The sequence below is a fragment of the Pteronotus mesoamericanus genome, unplaced genomic scaffold, assembly GCF_021234165.1.
Source record: "Pteronotus mesoamericanus isolate MK-2021 breed Mesoamerican mustached bat unplaced genomic scaffold, CSHL_Meso_final contig_65, whole genome shotgun sequence".
NCBI lineage: Eukaryota > Metazoa > Chordata > Mammalia > Chiroptera > Mormoopidae > Pteronotus > Pteronotus mesoamericanus.
This window is the reverse complement of record NW_026555228.1, coordinates 1,659,675-1,679,817: the sequence shown is the minus strand read 5'-3', so window position 1 is coordinate 1,679,817 and position 20,143 is coordinate 1,659,675.

Below are 20,143 nucleotides of genomic sequence, written 5' to 3'. Positions count from 1 at the left end.
TTTCCACGGCGAGTGACACGTTTGACAGCTCCTGGGCATCCTTTTCCAACTGAGTAACAGCCCGTTCTCTCTCATGCGGACAGAAAGACTCGGTGTGTGTGGGAAGCCCCCATGTGCTGCAGAGTCTGGCTGTGGGGCCAGAGGGCTCCGCGTTTGACCTTGTGGCTCGGCCCTCACACCACGGTCTTTGCTTACCCTCTATGCTGAAAAAGTCACACGTCTTAAAAATGAGGAGAAGTCATACCTGTGAGGATGACTGGAAGAGTAAGAAGGAATGTAAATAAAGCTACTCCCACAATGCATTGCACAGCACACTTGTTCAATAAAGGACAAACAGTACTATAATAGGAATGCATGGGCGGGATGCAATAGATATTGTAACACGGGGTGAGTGAGGAGAATTCTTGATGGAGTTCAACCAAAAGGTTGCAATGAAGCCACAAGATTAAAAATTATATTGAAGCAACTTTTTAATTGAGGCTAATGAGGTCATGTGGAGTATAAGGGAGGAGAACATGTGTGATTGTAATTGTCCGTCGTTTCTAGTTCACATTCACCAGGAACAACTTGTCTTTTCAGTAGGTGTTGGCTTACTGGAAACAGCAGCAAAGTTTGCCACCTGGGTCCCCTTTCTCTGCTCATCGTTGGTCAAACCCTGGGGAGCAGGGCTCTGGCTGTGGCGCGGGCCTGGGTAGCTTCCTGGTAGAAGTGCCCAGACAGCCGTGGAGGGACGTAAGGGGCGGGTCCTTTCCCACCGCGGGAGGACAGCTCGTACTGCTTTAAGGTGACTCGGCTGTAGGAAAATGAAATTCCCCGTTTTAATTTGTCATCTGTCCAAGAAGGCTTGGTATCTTAGGTTGTTGGGATCTTTCCTCAGGACAGATAATCTCTGATTCCAAGGCACGTCTAGGGCGTGAGTCAGAAAGGTTGGGTTTTTCTCTCTCAACGCCAATTTTCATGCCTCCAATAAAATTTTATTCTTGTTCTCTGAGACAAGGGGGCTGGCGTATTGTTCATACCCTCTTCCCTAACATCGCCTGGGTGCTAGGAGTTGACAGGTGTTGAAGAGCCCAAAGTGTACAGCTCAGGGTGAACTAAAGGAAGGGACTGAAATGGTCCAAGGCACTGGGGCGTCACCGCCTCGCAGGCATCGAGTTCTCGATTCACTCCAGGATGTGCTTCAGGGCCACGCTGTCCTGCTCGCTCTACCCACCAGCAGGGCCTCAACACAGCGCAGCCCCCACAGTTGGTTTACTGGCACAACCATTGGCCAATGAGCACTTGCTCAGCTCTGACCTTGCACTTGGAAGAGCATTGCTTTGCCTTGTGTTCTTTCCATTGAAGATTTAAAAAAAGCCTAACACATGACAACAATCTCCCCATCAGCACATAGCTCGTCAAGAACAACAACAATAGCAAGGACAACAAAAGTGCGACAAAGTAGACGCCCCATGGTTTCAATGCCTGGGTCCTCAGTGCTCGATACTGCATAGCTAGAGGGTGGTGCAATACCCCACATCACCGTTCATTTTTAAAGTTTCCTATTAGTGTGTAAAAGTTGGCCATCACAAGGCTGCGTTCAAGAGGCTGTTCCTACCCAGGCACCTGTTCTCCATAATGTTTAATAATTAAGGAAAGAATCCTCGGAAATGTATTAACGTCTTTGGCAGCAGAAAGTCGTTGGCCATGGGAGACTGCCATCAGCCAACACTTGGATTCCAGACATATGAGCTCTGCAGAAAAGTTTAAAAACATTGAGAAAACTGCTGCCGCCTGCTTTTTATAGAAGTCGTGCACAAGACATCGGGGGCCACTCATTTATCTCTTTGGATGTCTGACCTATTTACTCATCGTCCTGCTGTGGTTTCAGCTGATCACTGCAATTATTCACATAGTGTGAATTCATCACATAATGTTCTTTGATGAACGTTGCACCAGAATTAATTTCCAAATCATTGGCGGTGCTTTAAAATTCTGTGCACAGTTCTGGGCTCCCCAAGGGCCATCATTGCATCGAGGCCAGTCAAGCTAGTTTTCCTTCTCCCCTATTTCAGTCAGAAACAGAGTTCTGTCTGCTCTCTGCCCCTCCCCTGGGCCTCCTTTGAGACCTCTGGTCTGGCAGCTGCAGAGTCCCCATGGCAGCCAGGTCCTGGCTCCTGCAGCTGTGGTCTCTGGACTCTGAACCTCATCCAAGAGCTCTGCGGTCTCCATAGCAACCGGGACAGCAATCTCCTGCTACATCCTGGCAACAGGGCAGCTACAGCTTTTGGCATTTCCTGTTGGAACATGAGCTTGTGGATCTGTACGTTACAGAATAGATCTGTGTGTTCCTGAAAACGTTCACCCTTAATTTGTGCATATCAAGTACAATTCAAGCCTATCAAGAGACTCGCTTTTGAGAGACACTTGAGGACTTGCTTAATAAATTATTTCTAGTCTCCCAAGAATTTCATTTTAGCATAAGACACTTTGAATATAAGCAAAGTGTACCGGTGAAATTTTATCCACTTTTTTTTTGAGAATTTCAGGATTTGTTTTTTTATTTGAACTTATCGGGGTGACTTTGGTTCATAAAATTTTTGGGTTGGCCAAAAGGTTTGTTTCCTTTTTTCCATAAGAAGTCTCTGGTAGTGCTTAGTTGTCTTTAACTTCATACGGAACAATTCTGGTAGATTGTATTGTGACAGCTGTCATATCAGTGTGCATTAAAAAAAAATCAAAATTGGTGAACTTTTGGGTAGCCCTTTTAATATTGAAGATGGAAGAAAATAAGTAACATTTTCAGCATATTGTGCTTTATTATTTCAAGAAAGTTAAAAAGCAACTGACCCCTGCCCCCCTCCTCCCCCAAAAAAAGACACGTGCAGTGTACGGAGATTGTGCAGTGACTCATCAAACATGTCAGAAGTGGTTTGTAAAGTTTTGTGTTGGAGATTTCTCACTGGATGATGCTCCATGGTTGGGTAGACCAGTTGAAGTTGAGAGCAACCAAATTGAGACATTAATTGAGAACAATCAACTTACCCCACATGGGAGACAGCCAACTCAAGATATCCAAGTCAAGAAAGTTATTGGTGAAAATGAAAAATGTGTCTTTTATTTTATGGAAAAAAAATCACATGAATTTTTTGGCCTACCCAATATATAGATTTCAGCTGCACAATTATATAATACATGATCCGTACACTGGACTCTGTATTCACTTCAAGTCAAGTCTCCTTCCATCACCATTTATTCCTCTTGACCCTCTCTTACCTCCTCCCATGCTCCTTTCCCTCTGGTAATCACCACACTGTTGTCTGTGTCTATAAGTTCTTTTTTTTTTCTTAATTCCTTCACCTTTTTCACCCAGCCCCCCCAACACTCCTCCCCGCTAACAGCTGTCAGTCTGTATCTATGATCTGTTTCTATTTTGTTAGTTTATTTTGTTCACTAGATTCGACATATGAGTGAAATTTGGCTGGCTTAACTATATATAAAAGATGCTCAACGTCACCTATCATCAGAGAAATGCCAGTTAAAACCACAATGAGTTATCAGCTCATACCTGCCAGAATGGCCATCATCAGTAAATCAACAAAGAAGTGCTGGCGAGGCTGTGGAAAAAAGGGAACCCTGGTGCACTGTGGGTGGGAATGCGGACTGGTGCGGCCTCTGTGGAAAGCAGTGTGGAGTTTCCTCAAAAAATTAAAAAAGGAAATGTCTTCTGACTCAGCAACTCTACTGCGGGGATTATAACTGAAGAAACGCACAGTACTGATTCAAAAGACGATATGCACTCCTACGTTTATAGCAGTGTTGGTTATAATCACCCAGACTTGGAAGCAGCCCAAGTGCCCACCAGTAGATGCGTGGATAAAAACACAAATGAACGGTGGTGCAGCTATACAATGGAATACTACACAGCAGTACAAAGAAGGAAGTCTCACCCTTTGTGACTGCATAGGTGGACCTGGACAGCACTATGGCAAGTGAAATTTTGTCCTCTTCTGCTAACTCCCCAGTATTTAGAGATGGGCCTGGTAGTTGGGGAAGACAATGAATTTTCCACGTGAATTGTTGCACGTGATCCCAGGCTACTGAAGCCTTCACGTCTATCAGTGTTTACACTTTTTCTTGCTTCTCTGACTGTGGTCTGTGCCTGGTGCGGACTTCCCATGCATTCCTACCTTTGAATTATAAACGGAGAGTCCATATCCTGAGCTTGTCACACCCATTTCTCAGATAACTCTGTGTCCTGTAGTCTCTTGGTGTGTTTAATGGTTAGTGGCAATGTCCCAGACCCATGCGTGCACTCAGATTCTAGCGCCTCCCCCCACCCCCACGAGACCTGCTGTCGGCCATGCCTGGGAACTAGGCAGGGCTGCTTGTGCACAGCGCCTCTCCATGTGACTCAACCGTGGCCTGTGCTCAGTTTGGGTCGCCCGTGCTGCTGCTGGCTGGCTGACATCCACACCATGTTGAAAATTAAATGCTTTGAATGCTGCCTCTGGAAAGAGTTATTATTATCCCTCTCTTTTTAAATCTAAAGAAAAACTCCAATTTACAAAGACTTTTCCAGAAAGTTATCTTTTCACAAATGGCTGCACTACGTAGTTTCTCCTTTGAGATTTGGTTAACAGAGGTGCTTCATTTGTGCCTTCGTGAGGGCCACACTGAGTAAAGAACTTAGCTAACTTTGACCTCTCTCTGACATTTAAAAAAAAATCCTCACCTGGGGATATGTTTATTGATTTTAGAGATAGAGGAAAGGAGAGAGAAAGAGAAACACTGATGTGAGAGAAACATTGATCGCTTGCCTTCTGTACATGTCCACCCGAGTCTCGAACCCATCACCTTCTGGCAGGGGTGTCCAGCCCACAGCCTGCAGGCAGCCTGTGGCCCAGAATGGCTATGAATGAGACCCAACACAAAATTGTAAATTTACTTAAAACCTTTTGTTGCTCATCAGTTTTTGTTCGTGTTTGTGTATTTCATGGGTGGCCCAAGACAACTCCTCTTCTTCTAGTGTGGCCCAGAGATGCCGAAAGGTTCGACGCTAGGAGGATGCTCCAACCAACTGAGCCAGGGGGCCAGGGCTCTCCAACGTTTGAAGACGGTGTTTTTGTGTTTTCACATGAATGGGGCCCACCGACTGCCTATGGGAAATATCTATATCTATATCTATTTTATTCATTGTGTGTGGTTACATTTAGGAGCAGTTTGTGGAGGTTTGTGATGCGTGAGCGAGATTTGTGCCATGGATCCGCTGTGCAGGTGAGGAGCTGCTGCAAGAGTGACAGACGGCCGATCCATATGTTCGCACTCATAGAAGGTGTTCTAGTCTCCCAAGAAATCGGGCGAGGTTGTTCACCACAGCCCCATTTCCTGAACCGCAAGCAGATCGGTGAAGTTAGCAAATTAGCAAGCGAGACTGTGACTTGAAGAAGGGACTCCCGTGTCGTTGAGGACACACGCAGTGTGGTTCAACTTCATTTACCAGTTTAGATTTGGGCTTGATCATTTTATTTTGAAAGCACCATCCTACTGCACAGTTCTTGCTCATTGCTTTCTCCATGCCTGGCAAGTGGGTAAAAATATGTAATAAATCTGATTGCTCTGAGATGGAAGGAAATAAGCACATCATTGGTATTTTTAGAAAATCATTATCCTTTAAACTCCTCACGTGCGCTTGTCAAGTGAACACAATTCACAGACAATGCTAAGGCAATTTTGGTGACTGTGTCTGAGATGGAATCTATAAGAATGTTTCAAATGAGTAGCTCCTTGCTCTCAGATCATAGAGCTGAGGTCGACATACCAAACACAGAGTCACCCTGACCCCTCTGCTATTGCCTTTAATCCCTTCAGTATAGCTTCAGATGCATGTTCATCATGTACAGAGTGGGCTCGTCCTTCTTCAACTGCCACCTCTCGTTGCGGTAGAGTGGTGAACGCAGCCTGGCATTGGATTCTGGAAATTAACACTCCAGAAAACTCTAGGGGGAAACTCACTTAGAAATAAAATATTCACTTACGTTTTTATTGCTCATTACTTTAAACGGTTCCTTTGCTGCAACTGCTAACATGATGGTTAGTGCTTCTAGTTAGCCTTTCCTATAAAAGAGCAAGAAATGTGTAAATTCGTGATGTAGTTTGGCAGCAAAGAAATATCTGCTCTTCACCCTCCCACATTTACTGACTCCCTCAAGTGGGAAGAAATGGAGGAATCAGAGGATATGCTTTGGGGAAAAAAACAGTTGCTCAAATGTATGCATGTAGACTCATTTGCATATATGTTTTATTTTGGAATGTGAGCGTCAGGAAATTATATGCAGTGGTAAGTGACCTAGGCGGAACATTTCTTTTGCACGATACCCAGTGCACCTCGAGGAAGAACAGGTTAAGAGTCCATGTGAGGAAAGTCAATGGCGTTGATGGGTCGGAGCGCGTCACGGATGGAAGTACCCAGAGGGGGAAGCACAGTCGGCGGAAGATGGCAGCCGCCCGCAGCAACCTGAGGAAGCGCAGTCAGGACTTCTGGTCGTAAGGGCGCTGAGCAGAGGCGGAACCTGCCGTTCCCTGCTGTGGTCCCGGGGCAGCCAGGTCTACCAGAAGGATGGGGAAGCAGCGAAGGGCCCTGTAGATACATTAAGCCAAGTCAGGACTCTGATCTCCATCAATCCATCCCCAATAGGACCCAAGTAATAGGTCATGCTACTCACGTTGCACACCTGAGATGGTTTGCCTTAGTGGATTTCTGTTTTGTTTTTTCGAACACATATTATGTTGTTTGTTATGAACACCGGAAAATTCTCTCAAGTTATTTTTAGTTATTGTCATCAGGACGTGTAACATGAGATCTACCCTCAACACATCTTTGAGTGCATAATAATGCAGTTTAGTTAATTATAGGCCAGTGGTGTGCGGCAGCTCTCTGGAACATACTCATCTTCTGCCACTGAAACTCTACACCAGCTGAGCAGGAGCTCCCCATCCCCCTTCCCTCCAGCCCCTGACAACTGCCATTCTGCTCCCTGCCTCTGTGTGTGGCGGCTCCAGGCGCCTGACGGCAGTGGAGTCATGCATGGTAGTCTTTGTCCTTTGGTGACTGGCTCATTCCAGTTAGCATAATGTCCTCCAGGCCTTCCATGTTGTTGCAGATGCAGTTCCTTCTGAAAGGCTAAAAAATAGTACATTGCACAGAGATCACATTTTCTTCACCCACTCTTCTGTTGGTGGACTTTTAGGTGGTGGTTCTATCTTGTCTATTGTGAATAATACTGCAATGTACATGGACGTGTACAGTGGAGGTGTTTTTGAGATCTCATTTTTTTTTGATGTGTACCCCGAAGCTAGATCATATGCTGGCTCTATTTTAATATTTTTAGCGACTTGCATACAGTTTTCCACAGTAGTTGCCCCATTGACCGTCCTGCCAGCACTGCCCAGGGCTTCCTTTTCTCCACCTCCTCAACAGCACTGGTATTTCCTGCATTTTTTTATGGAAGCCATTCTCACAGGTGTGAGATGCTGTTGCAGTTCAGTCTACTGGCCAAGCTCCTCTCAAAATGGAGCTGAAAAGACAAGATTTAATGGACAGCACGAGGAGAGTTTTGCGAGTGAGGCCAAGAAGAATGTTACAGTGGACATAGGTCAGTCCTTTGCAAGAACCGTGTTGTGTGTGCTCTTGAAATTGCATTCCTTTGGAACATTCAAAATTAGGAAAAAACATCCCCTGTCCTCAAATAAGGAGCTTCAGAACACTTTAGAAAAGAAAGCACAGGCCTTAGTGCATGGCCTTCTGAGGATACCTCCAGAATTAAAACACCCATGGAGTGGCAACCTGTCCACGGTGCCATATTCTTCAGGAATGGCTTTCAGCTTAACTCGGGGAAGCACGTGCCCTTGAAAATGACTTCCTGCTGTGATTGCTGCAATGCAATGACTCCTCTCTGCTTGTCACGCTATCACCTTTGAAAACAGGGCGCTAACCCATCACCACAAGTTGTAAAGAATATCCACTAATTGCACCTGCTAGAAGGAGCTAGAAGAGCACAGGTCTGTTGGTCCACGTGAATGTAGAAGCAAGCATGTTTCTTTCTTCTGCTACTTCCTGTCTGTTAGGTCACAAAGGCAGGGCCTCCAAAGCAAAGTCTGGATCATATCTGCTCTCGGTAGCTCTCGTGAAGCCCCCATTTTTGTTTGGAAACCAGACCACAGGGCTGTTGGGCAGAAGGAGGCTTGGGGGAGAGCTGGTGATTACATGCAGCACCCTGGGATGGGCAGTCGCCACAGACGAAATGAAAATGCACAACTGGAGGGTGGCAGCCATTCGTCGATTCCTTTGGGACAGAGTATGGATACTCTGGTGGTGGAAGCCCAGTAAGGTCTCATTTCAGGGTGGCAGGCAAGCGCTACACAAACATCCACTGTACCATGAGATTCAAACCAGGAGCCATGCAGAGCAGCCTGTTGATCTTAATAACAGGCTGCTCTGCACCTGAGAAGTACTGGCACCTGAGAAGTACTCCAAATGAATATAGCATGAAGATGGGTGTGATTTGTGTGGCCACAAATGTGTAAGCCTCCTTTCCCTGTGACAAGGAAATGAAAACGACGCACGCATAGAGCCTCTGGACACATGGGGCTTTGTGTAGCAGAGCACCATCCTTGTTCCTTTGGTCATAGAAGGGAAAGCCCTTCTCTGAGGCTGAAACAATGGGAGACAAAACGAAGGTCCTAACAGAGCAACATGAATTTTTCCCTGGTCTCCTTTTGACTCGGGAGCAGCAGGAATGCAGGGCTCAGGAAAGAGCGGGTGTAGGTAGTATCATTGCCTAATGGCAGGGCTTGCTTTCTCTACTGCAAGTCTCTAGCACCTAGGCCCGTGCCTGGTTGATTAGTAAGCTTCCAACAAATGTTTCTTGTATGCATGACAGATCCTTTAGAGAGTGGAGGGGAGGATGGGGAGGATGTGTGTGTGAGAAGGGCTGATGGACTTCTATTGTGGTGCCTGGCGCTTAGCTTTTAGTAATTTTTTCTTCTGTGCCACCATGGCCCTCTTTTATCGAACTCGTTAGCCGCCCGTTAGATGTGGTAGGGTTGGGTTGGCGGTGCTTCGGGAAGTGAGGGAGGGGGCCGTGTTCCGGTGGTGGGAGGCAGTGGAATGGCCCAAGCAATGACCGCAGGTGGCAGAAGCGTCCCAGATACTAGGAAAGCCAGGAAGCGGGGAAGCATCAGAGTGGGAGCTGATGGGACACAGCCCAGAGAGTCTCGTTCCCAGTCGTGGAACCAGAAGAAATATTTGATTGGAATGTGAAGTTGCCGCCGCACTGGGCTGCACATGGATTTATCTGGATGTGGAACAAAACGGGTGGCCTAACTCCTGCAGCTGGAACTGTGAACACACACAGCACACCCGTGCTGCCGCGCACTCACTCCCGTGCACGCTCTAAGGCAGGGCTCGGGCCCTTCCGGTGTCCTGCGTGCCACTGCGGCGTTAGGTGAGACCCACCTGGGAGCGAAGACAGGGGGAATTCGCCACTCCCCTAGGTCTCAGGGCTGGGCCTGTGTGTGGGCGACTCTGCGAAGCAGAACTCCTCTGGGTGCCTAAGACTCTGGGAGCGCTGTCTGCCTCGCTCCCTCCATAGCTATTCCTCGTGGGTGTCAAGAACCAGCGTTGAGAACCACTGACTTCTTAACCCACTGTCAATTGAGCTGCATGTGACAGGGCCTTCTTCACACCATTGCTCAACCCGCCCTGCCCCCAGATTCCAACCACTTGGTGGGAAGCAGGCGGTGGTGGGAGAGAGCTGGTAGGGAAGGGAGTTCCCAAGCCTTTCTTAAACCCTCTGTGGGTGAAAACAGGCACCTGCTATACTGGCAATGTGGGTGCTCGCCTTGGACTGGTGTTTATTCACAGAATGACCTTGGGCAGATGCAGGGAATCTTTGCACCGGGGTGTCTAGTGCAGGTGGGGGAAATGCTAGGTTTCAGGCACGGTCTTACTCAGAAGCCATGTATGGAAACCAGAGCTGGCGTTTTCTGCAGCTGGATGATTGGACATGGGCTGGAGGTGGTGGTGTTGGTGCCCCAGACTCCTGCAGGACCCTCTAAAAAAAAATCCTCAGAACCCCCACGGGTTCCCAGAACATGGGGTGGGGCCCACTGAACAAGCACATATCCAAGGGCTCAGACGCACTAACAGCCTGGGATTTACTGTTGCTCCGTATGAGGGCGCTGGATGTGCCTGCACTGTCTCCCCAGGTTGACTAGTGTCCCAGGGCTTGGAACAGTGAGGTTTGCATTACGCTGCACAGGAGGAGCCTGAAGATCTCGACGCAGCCTCAGACACTGGGACCAGCTCTGCCACCAGAAGTGGAAGGGATGCTGGGGGCCCGCCATGGCGTCTGTTGTCCTATGATCCGTCTTCGGGAAAAGGATGGCAGAAATCCATTCATTATCTGAGCCTCCCGTGTGCTGGAGAGTCAACAGGAACCTTTGTGTCCGCCTTCCCGAGAGTCCCGTCTTCTGTGCAGCAGGGGTGGGTTATAGACGCGGATGCATCACGGACGACTTCAATGTATTTTCTAAGCCTGCCTGAAGAAGACAGAAGATGAGAGTGTTTGGCGTTTTAATCAGGTTATATGTCGGATTTTGTTCCTTAAGCCACTGATCAAGCAGAAGAAAAAGGAAAGTAAATGCAAGTCCAGCATTTGTTAGATGGAAGGACAATAAAATGCAATAAAGATGTAGAAATATACGAAGAGTAGCAAAGCGCAGCCCGACAGTTGTGTCGCCCCAAGCTGCACATGAGAAGTCTGCAGTGAAGGGATGCTGCACATAAGGCAGAAAAGAAATTGTGCTATTATGTTAATAGGATTCAGGAGACGATGCTAATGTCCTAACAGGCAGAGAGAGGATGAAACTGGCACCTGGGAGGGAACATGGGCAAGGCCCATTGGCCTCACGACACAGCGGCATTTTGTTCTCGCTAAGCTCGGTCTTAGCTGCACCCCACAACCCCCGGTGTCCGATGTTCCTTAGCGTTCACATCAAAGCATCTCACAACGTCAGCTCTCATTTCCTCACCGGCCTTTTGCTGATTTATACCTGTGTTGTGGAACGTAAACATATTTGGAAATACTATGTCTTGTTTTGTTATCAATATCTCTTCTAATTCTATTCTCCGAGAACATCATCTGTATGCTTCCAGTTGCTTACGACGTGTCCTCCGGCCCAGCGTGCGTGGCCTCTCCTGGTGCACGTTCTCAGTGCCCTTGAACATCGCGTCCTATTCGGTTACAGTTTGTGTGCATGTCCTCTACACCGTTGATTCAGTCACCTTGGCTAACCATGTGGTTCAGTCTTTCATCTTAACGGAGAAAAATGTACACTGCCAGGCAGTCTTCAAAGGCAATGTCAAATGATAAGCAAGGATAATTGGATAATTTTCCAGACAAACAAAACACACCTGCTCCTTCCACAGAGCCAAACGAAACCCAACTTTTTATTATTGAGGTAAGGAAGAAGGATATTTAATTTGATTTGATTATCTAAATTGGCCACAAATTAGTTAAACTTCCAATTTACTTTTCCCATTAAATTAGGGTGAGAGAGAAATTCCAGACTTTGTAGTTGAAAACAGCTATTCTCAGGGCACCAATACTGGCAAATAAAAATCTACATTTGTCAAACAGAAAAAACAGGAACATTTTACATAAAAATATATTCTGCACTTCATACAGACACCCTAAAACTCTGTTAATATGCTCCTAGACCATGTAAAATATCGCACAATTTTCAATACTCTGACATAACAGATTTTACTAGTTTTCCGTTGCACAAAGTTGTTAAATGCATTAATTAGACACATAGAGTTACCGCTCATTCAATACTGCTGACACATATGTTATAACCATTCATAATTTTGCCTTTGTCTTCTCAAACTAACAAAATGTTTTAGTTGCATTTTACATTCCCTCAAATATTTTTAATTTTTTTAATTTAGTTTTTCAATTTTTAAAAGAACTGATGAGAGAGAGACAAACATTGCTTTGTTGTTCCACTTATTGATGCATTCACTGGTTGATTCCTGTATGTGTCCTGATCGGGGATCAAACCCTCAACGTTGGCATATTGGGTCAGTGGTCTACCCACTGAGCTACCTGGCCAGGGCTCACCAAATGTTTTTTAAACGCTCCTTCCTTCTTGTTGAACTGCATAGAGTTGTTATCCTTCACTATAACCTTAGAAATATGCAAATAGCTTGGAATAGCTCTTTCCCATAGAACTTTATCACATAGAATTTGGCATCTTTCCTTTCCAACAACCAGTTTTCTGCTACAGCAGCAAATAGACTGTGTTTAACAGAGACGCTTTGCCTAAGTATGGGTCAGACTAAACTTTGATACTGTGCAGAAGAAACGCTTAATCGGAGCTGTCTGTCCTTCCCCGTGTGTGCCCAACGTCCCACCCATAGAGAAACAGTTTACGTAGCAACTTGGGACGTGTGGAAGAAAACAGAATATATTTGCAATTGCAAAGAACGGGCAGCTCCTTTAGAGCTCTCGTCTTTGCAGGAAGGTGGAATTGCGTGTGGTGTCCAAAGGAGAATGCCCACAGGCGGTCAGTTAGCTGGGCGGCTCGGGAGCCCGTCTCTGTGGCCTGGGGATCAGGGGCCCGTGGCGTTTCTCAGTGTTAGGAACGCAGCTGCCCTGGACGACCTCCAGGCTGTCTGAGACGCGCCCAGCGTTGAGTGTCAGAGTGCAGGTGTTTGGTGCTTGGCAAACAGATAACCACGCTGCTCCTGGTATTTCACCTTTCCACATGACTCAGGTCGACGAAGAGTTTGTTCAAGCCCACCTGGTGTTTACACGCGACTCAAATGTTTAACACATTGGATGGCAAGGGGCTGTGATGAAGCTTGGTGGTTCACCCCAGGAAACTTTTAGATATTTATCTTTTATAAATTTGGATATTTACGTTGCCTTGATGACTGGAAGGTTGTACTACTTGGGAGGGAGGGGATGGGGTGGTTTCCAGCAAATTCAGGGAGCCATGCAGCATGATAGTCCAGATGTCATTCTGGCCTCCAAGTAAGTAAAAACAGCTGTCATTCTCTGAAGCTGGAATTACACAATTTTATATGCAAAGCAGAATCCCGCTCCCCCACCCCCGTCCCCACACACAATTTTAATATACTTTGGATTTTTTTTCCAGATTGTAATTTGGGGGTAAGACTCTCCCTTGTTTTATTCATAAGTTTACAAAGAGCATTTCCCCATTTGGGGAAAATCGTGACCAGCAGCGATGCTGGCGAGGGTGGCGGCGATGCCTTTTCTGTGTGCTATTTCCTGTAAGTTCTGTGACCGCGTCATCAGCCTCGATACAGAGATTGTCCTGGCTCCTGAATTTCATTCTCTGGAGCGTCCTGCCGTTGTAGGCGTGGGGGCAAGGCACGGCAGGAGCTCCATCAGTCCTGCCCAACAATCAGCGATGCTTTCAGAGACTTAATAAGGATGATAACCCATTTAAAATATATACACTGGCGGTGGTGTCCACACGGAGTTTAGAAAGGAGCCCACCTCTGTTATGGCAGTTTTGAACCTGTTTCTCAAAAAACAAAACCAAAACAAACCCTGGCAGGTCAGAATCACCTCCCGGTGTCTTGTCTGGGAGGCCCGGGCAATTATTTGCAATCTTGTCTTTTATGAGTGTAGAGCACTGCATTGGGGACTCATAAAAACACCACTTAGCCAAGCTGCTCAAGTTGAAGTACTACGTAATTTGGGGCCTTTTCATGATATTTTCTCCTATTTTACAGGGCTGTTTTAATATAAAAATCTCCGTTTCTTTCCATTTCATTTCACTCTGTGTGGTCAGTGTACACTGAGCATTACAGGTTATACAGATGTGCATGAGACTGTCCCTGAGGTTAAGGCTTAGATTCATGGGGGATGTGACTTCCTGCGCCACCATAATAAAGGCAAGTTCCCATGACAGAAGAGGCCCCCTGTGTGGGCTTCAAAGAGGAAGAACGCCTTATGCCTTTAACAGCACTGGGCCCACAGCCGCATCAAAGACGAGATAGCGGGGACGAGCCTGACTTCGGACAGCGCTCTGTCAGCCTGGGACAGAGCAGGGGCAGAATCAGGATCGCAGAGGGAAAAGCCTGGTTTTCTGGAGATCAGTCAAATGAAAGGGAGCCGTGTGACGGAAGTAAAAGGTGTTGGAGGTCCTGATGCGCAGGTCTTTGGCGGGGGCGCTTGGGAAATGCGGGCCTCTCTTGCTTCCAGCTTGGAATACTTGTCTACTATAAATACTTGTCTACGTAATTTGGGGTCTCCCATCAGGACCCACGACAGCTGCAGCCCAGCCAGCACCACGCGCGGCGGCAGAACCAGCTCTCTGAGCTGAGCCATGGGCAGAATCTTCAGAATTACACAAGGCAGTTGTGTTGAGCCAGTAAGTTTTCAGAGAGCTTATTTATGCTGCAAAATGTATGAAGGCAGTCTGGTCTGAGCAGCACAGTTTAGTAGCCACGTATATGGAGTGCTAAAGAAAACTATGATCTCTTCTTAAAAACAAGTGTCCACTAAAAACATGTCATTGGTTGATTATTAAAAAGGGCAGCCGTATTGTTCAGAATGTCCTTGTCTAAAACAAGCCTTGATGTTATGGTCCAAAGATGTAATGATGGTAAGTTGGCCAAAACAATAAAGTTATTTTACAACCCAAACGGATATGGATTCAACTGTGCCAAGTACTAGTGAAGAACCATTACAAAATTTTATTTTGCCCTCGTATTTCTTAAAGTTCTATGTGTGTATACTTGGTTTATGACCCTTAGGTCAGTTCTAACTAGTGTGATATTTACATCTCTTCCTATTTTGGGTACAATATTGGCTAGGATAGATAGATGATAGTTAAACAGATGATAGATGAATGGATGGATAGATAGGTAATAGAATATATATGATAGATGGATAGGTAGATGATACACAGATAATGGATGAATATAGATAGATAGGTGATAGATGGATAGATAGATGATGGATGGATGGATAAATAGATGAATATCACATGGCTCAGTGGAAGGGCAATGGGGACCTGGAGTTATGGGGGGGTCTGGGTTGGGTCCTGTCCCATCAATCCCAAATGGTCTTTAAAATCAGCTGATTCTCGTTACAGGGTTCCCAGGAGGTTGCTGCTTTAGGGAATTATGGCGTTTCTACTAAGCAAGGAAGAATTTCCTTGTTGGACTATTTCAGAAACAACTTCATTTGTTACCACTCATTTTGCTTTCATTTCATTTATTGTCTGATGCTAGATAATATTTCCTGCAAACATCACCCTGAGCGGATTTTTATTTCTTGATTCATGCTCATTTTTATCTTGACCTGGCCGGCCAAAGTCAGGCACAGAAATAGCCTTCTAAGGAGAACAAAAGTGCCAAGAACTTGGCACATTCTTTGCCCCTTGGTGTGACAAACTGGTTGTGAGTGGGTGGAATGGGGCGGGCGGAAGAGGGGCCTGTCCTACGACCCGGGGCTGCCCCATCGTTAGTCACCCCTGCCCCAGCATTTCCGCTGAGGCTGCCCCGCTCAGTGAATCGGGGGTTTGTGTTGCTTCGCTGTCCCCCCCGGGCTGATCCCCTGGGATCGGCCTTCAGCCTGCCGAGTTCTCAGAAAGGATGCATCTGGGGTTACATATCCGGGGTTGGCAAGCCACGGACAAAGAGCCTTTGTTGGCCCCCCTAGTTAAAAGCTAAAGTGATTATTCAGTCCATGGGAACGCCTGTTATTTAATCTGCCTAGAAGAAACAGCGGGCCATGGGGCTCCGACTTAGAATGGACAATGGAGAAATTGCAGGTATTTTGATGACAAACCGGTTGAAAGATGACTAGTGATAACATTAGTTAGCTCTGCAAGGCCCTGCTGGTGTGACTAGCTTTGTGTAACCGGGCTGGCCAAGCAATGGGGGCCTGCGCTGAACCTGTCTACAGTGCGTCTTAGCTCCCCCGGCATCCACGGGCCTCCTGGCCGTTGGTCGTTCCAGTGTCCTCGTCGGGGTGGATGAGCGAATGCGGGTGGGGGAAGCAGGGAGTGTCCTGGTACTCGGTCGCGCGCCCAGGCATGCAGACGTTCTGGTGGGGAGGTCTGCCCCTGGCAACGAGAGGGAGCAGAAATAAAAAACCCCGCATGTTTGCAACTCCGAAGGAGCTCAGATGTTTTCTGAGCTACCACAGACAAACCCGGTCCACGTGCTGTTGGTGCTAAGGCCTTCCACTGCGGCTGTTTTTATTGTGGTGTTAGTCACTGATTGAAAAGGCATCATGGCAGATAAAATGGTCCCTCGTCCCGGGTAACCAGGAATCTGCTTTCTGACTCTAGGTTCACCTGTTCTGGTTATATCATATACATGGAATCCTACAATATGTGAAAAAAAATTTTTTTTTATTTTTTGGTGACTGGCTTCTTTCACTTACCATAATTTTTCCGAGGTTCCTTCATGCCGTAGCAAGTATCAGTACTTCATTTCTTTTTATGGCCAAAAAATATTCCATTGTATGGATAGACCACGTTTTGTCTATCTGTTCATCTGCTGATAAATCTTTCAGCGGTTTCCAGATCTGGCCAATGCTGCCCTGGACATTCGTGGGCTTCTCTCGGAGTCCTTGTTTCCCAGTCTTTGGGTGCATCCCCAGCAGTGGAATTGCTGAGTCATGTGGGACCTAGGTTGCTCCAGCTTCATTTCATAACGCCCTTCCTTCTTACTGCCAAGTGCTTGTGGGATTTCTCTATCATTCAGTAGTCACTCAACAAACACGTTCAAAGCTCCTGCATGCACCAGGGCAGTATTTGTACGAGTGAGGAAGCCCCAGCGGCTGCCCGCCGCTGCTCACAGCTGCATCAAGGTCACAGGCACCGCCCAGGGGACTGGGTGTTTCAGCACAGGCGTTCCGTGCGCCACGGCCATGCTTTGGGAACACAGGGGAAAGGCCAGCCTTCATGGAGCACTCGGTGAGGCCCTGCGTGAGGGAAAGGAGCAAGCGTGGAGTAGATCTCCAGGCAGCCTGCAAAGGGCTGCCGGAGATCCTCGGCCCCCCCGCCCCGTGTCCTTCTGACCTTGGCCTGAGAGCCAGCTGCTGCCATCTGCATCTCTGTGTGCATGCTCTCTCTCTCTCTGCCCCCCTCATTCCTTCCTGGGGGCAGGCGGGAGGTTGGGAAGAGGGTGGGAGGGCATGGGGGAGGGGCGTAATTCTGAGGAAGCTTGTTGCACCATTTAGCAGTTTCCCCGAGGGATTAAGAGACAGATGCCACTGACGTGGGTGACTTAATGACACAGCTATACTTGCTGCTCCTTCCCTGTGTCCCCTCCCTGTTCCCCATGTCTGTCCTCTGGGTTCCCAAATAAGTCTTGCGTTTGGATCCTTGGGAAGGGACTGCTTCTGAGCAACTCCTGACCAGAGAGAGAGGTGCCCTATTGTCCTTTTTGAGGATAATGGTTCACGGAAATGTGCCTGAGGCTGAACACTAATAATGGCTTAAAATTTAGGCAGCCTGATTCCTGTCCCCATCCCTCCACAGGCAGGCAGTCCTGACTCTGAAACATCCCTTTGGTTGGTGCTGTGACAAACTGCCAGACACTCAGTGGCTGAACACAATGGAAATGTATTGTCTTACAATTTTGGAGGCCAGAGGTCCAGAATCCATCTCATGGGTGTGATGGTTAATTGTACATGTTCACTTGACTGCATCATGGGGTGCCCAGATTAAAGTTTATTTCTGAGTGAGTCTGGGAGGGTGCTTTATGGATGAGATGAGCATTGGAATCAGTGGACTCAGTAAAGCAGATTGCCCTCTGCGGTGTGGATGGGCCTCACCTAATCAGTTGAGAGCTGAGAAGAACAAAAAATTGGGAAGGTGGATTCCCCCCTCTTTTCCTGCCTCCTTGCGTGAGCTGGAACATCTGAGTGTCCTCTGCTCCTGCCCTTTGACTGGCATGTCTCGTGGTTCTCAAGCGTTCAGACTTGGACTGAGTTATGCTACTGGCTTTCTTGGGTCTCCAGGTTGCACAGAGTCGATTGTGAGACTTCTCTGCCTCCAGAATAGCATGAGCCAAGTCCTCATCCCCAGTCTGCTATTGGTCTGCTTCCCTGGGGAGCCCTGAGTAAGGAAATCAAGCATGGTCCGTGGGCCATGCTTCTCTGGAGGAAGCTGCTTTTTTCTGGCTTCTAGAGGTCTCTTGTCATCCTTGGCTTGTGGCCCCATCCCTGTCTTCAAAGCCAGCAATGGTGGGTTGAATCTTTCTCCTCTGTGTTCTTCTGACCCTCCTTGTCTGTAATCGAACTTCATCCTGTGTCCTGCTTAAAAGAACACTTGTGCCGACATCAGATTCCTCGTCATGATCCCGGATAGCCTCCCTGCCTCCAGGTCTTTAACTTAATCACACATGCAAAGTTCCTTTTGTCCTGTACCATCACAAATCCACAGGATCCGGGGATCAGGACGTGGCTATTTTGGGGGGCGGGTTTCTTAGGCAGCCTACTACAGTAAAGCACCTCTGAATACAACACACACTACACCTTGGACTAAAAAAATCTTGTGATGTGTCTGTTTGTCTTGGCCAGCTGTGCATTCCACACGAGGTAATTAATGTTCTCTGGTGGCTTTCTTCCTTCCCTCAGTCAGCCACCGCTCCTGGCCCCTCCCTCTGTAACCGCAGAAACAGTGTATCACTAACTCCAACGGTCACCAAGCTGCTCCTGGTATGCAGGGAGCTCCTGGTCATTGGTATGCAGCAAGCTTGGGGAGCTTGAAGCACAGCCTGCCTCTTTGAGCAGAATGTATGTTAACCGTTGTACATATCAAGTATGAATAGGAGGGACGTACTTTATGTGAAGCGGCGCAGAAAACCAATTCCATGTCTCAGAGCCCAAAACAATGGCTCCTGATTACAGGTCTGAGGCACTTTGCTAAATAATGCATGTCATATTTTGTGCTGTTAAGTTTGATCAATCTCTCTGCAAAGGGATTTATTTATGTATTAATCCATCAAGGAGTAAAATGGTAAGTGAAAGACTCCAATATTTACCCAGCTTTTCCATATTTGCATTTACCTTGTAGCAGCCTTCCTTGAAAGCTATTTAAAATTAAAATTGGAGATTAAAAAAAATGGCTCTGCATCTCAACGAAGAGAAGAGGTAGGAATCAGGAGACAAACAATGGGGAAAAGGCACGTGCTTGTGTATGTGGTTAGCTGAAATACAAGGAGTTTTCAAAATAAAAAGCAAACCCGAGACAACAACACAGGGAAGTCTCAAATATTTGCTTTGATTCTGTCGGAAAAGCTTTAGATGGATGAAATTTGACAGGGACTCTCTTTCACATGTATATCATACAAATCTCTCAAGACGGAGCTTGGAAGGAATTCTGTTGCAAAACACCTGTGTAAACGTGCATCTAGAATATTGATGGAGTGATAAAAGGGGAAAGTAGAGCTTGTCACAGGAAGGAGGGAAGGAAAAGGTAGGTGAGGGAAGAAGCACGCCTGCTCCGTGTCTGACTATTACAAATTAAGTGAAACACGAGTGCGTGTGAGTTGCCTGTCCTTAACTTTTCCTGCACCGACGGGCACGTGCAGAGCCTCCCTCACCTGGGACTCCTGGCTGGGGCTCTGTGCGTGGGCAGCAGGGTTGGGGTCCAGGAGAGACGGCAGCGGTTTGGCATGACCTCATGATGTCACCACGTCACCTCAGCTGTCCTCTGGGACACCCGCGGGAGAAAGAGAACGGTGTCCGCTGATCCCTAGCTGACGGTTGCTTTTCAGTTGGGGAAAAAACAAAACGTAACATTGCGTCTGGCCCGCTAGAGTGTTGGCCCTGCTCAGGTTTCCTCTATTGATATCTGACTTTCGGAAGGAAAAAGAAAACCTTTTGTTCGCCTAATGCCCCTGGGGCACCGCGTTCTTTCATATACGGCCTCCTCCATAGGGTGCCTTCCCGCACGGCCTGGGCTCGGCGCGGCACGTGTGCTCTCTGCGGTTCCGGCAGCCACCTGGCCGCACTGCTCTTCACTCGTCCAGCGATCGCGCTCCCCCATCACCGTTGTGTTACTCACACAAGCTTGCGATTTCTTCGTTTCGCTTTGCCGCCGC